At 44.0% G+C, this 1,080-nt stretch overlaps 1 non-coding gene across 1 annotated transcript; it reads left to right on the forward strand.

Moving 5' to 3' along the window:
- The first annotated feature begins 574 nt into the window (after positions 1-574).
- On the forward strand, positions 575-681 carry LOC128133977 (small nucleolar RNA R71). Its single transcript, XR_008232301.1, has one exon. It is a non-coding gene; the product is annotated as a small nucleolar RNA R71 (small nucleolar RNA).
- Positions 682-1,080: the final 399 nt, after the last annotated feature.

Raw genomic sequence — 1,080 nt, forward strand, 5'->3', positions numbered from 1 at the left:
GTCACTGTGTCTTTTCTCGGAAGCAGCCACAAATTTAGTTAGCATATCTTCCAAGCTTGGCTTCTTTTCTTGCACCGACTCCTCCTTTTGGTAAAAGCCTCTTCCTTTTTGTCTATACTTCTCCTCCTTGGCCTTCTTGTATTCTTCGTAAGGCAGCCACTCCTTTTTTTGTTTTCGCCAGTCTTCATCATACCGGTCACCGCTCGAATAACATACTTGTGCCTTTTTGTTGCCATGCTCATCTAAATCACAATCCCTAGTGAGGTGAGGTCCATTGCAGTTTTCACAACCCACCCGTATGGCATGGATAGTTTGATCCATTTTGTCCATTCTCCTATCCATGGTTTTTAACATGGCCATGACCGCGGATAAATCTTCAGTAGCAGCGTACGCGGCTCCCCTCGTGACATCATTCCTAGGGTTGTGGTATTCTCTAGAGTGTTTAGAGAATTCTTCAATTAATTCTTTAATCACCGGGGGTGGCTTCTTTGTAAGTGGGCCTTGTGAGTCTAGCAACTGCCGGGTTGTGACATTAACTCCATCATAAAAGATGGAAACTTCTTGCTGGCTGTTTAGATCATGGTGTGGGCAATTTCGTAGTAAACTTTTGTACCTCTCCCATGCTTCATATAAAGATTCTCCAGCTTGTTGTTCAAAGTTTGCAATGGCCTTCTTGAGTTTGGCTATTTTGGATGGTGGGCAAAAGTGATCTATAAATTATTCCTTCATTTTGGCCCAAGTAGTGACTGACCCGGGAGGAAGTGATTTGAGCCAGTCTTTAGCAACACCCTTGAAGGTTACCGGAAGCATCCGAAGTAGTTGAGTTTCGCGGGTTACATTTGGAATGTTGAAATAGTCAGCAACATCATTTACTTCATCCAAATGTTTGTAGGCATCTTCATGATCTTTCCCATAGAAAGGTATTTCCTTAAGCGCAGCTAGGATATGACCTTTTAGTTCGAAGGTAGCAGTTGCGGGAATTGCGGGTTGCACAAGTCCCGGGCCATGGTCGTCGCGCATCCTCTTCTTCCATTCTCCCATGGGAATTTCATCAATGTTAGCCATAGTGAATGCTAACTC

The sequence above is a fragment of the Lactuca sativa genome, chromosome 4 (assembly GCF_002870075.4).
Source record: "Lactuca sativa cultivar Salinas chromosome 4, Lsat_Salinas_v11, whole genome shotgun sequence".
Taxonomy (NCBI): domain Eukaryota; kingdom Viridiplantae; phylum Streptophyta; class Magnoliopsida; order Asterales; family Asteraceae; genus Lactuca; species Lactuca sativa.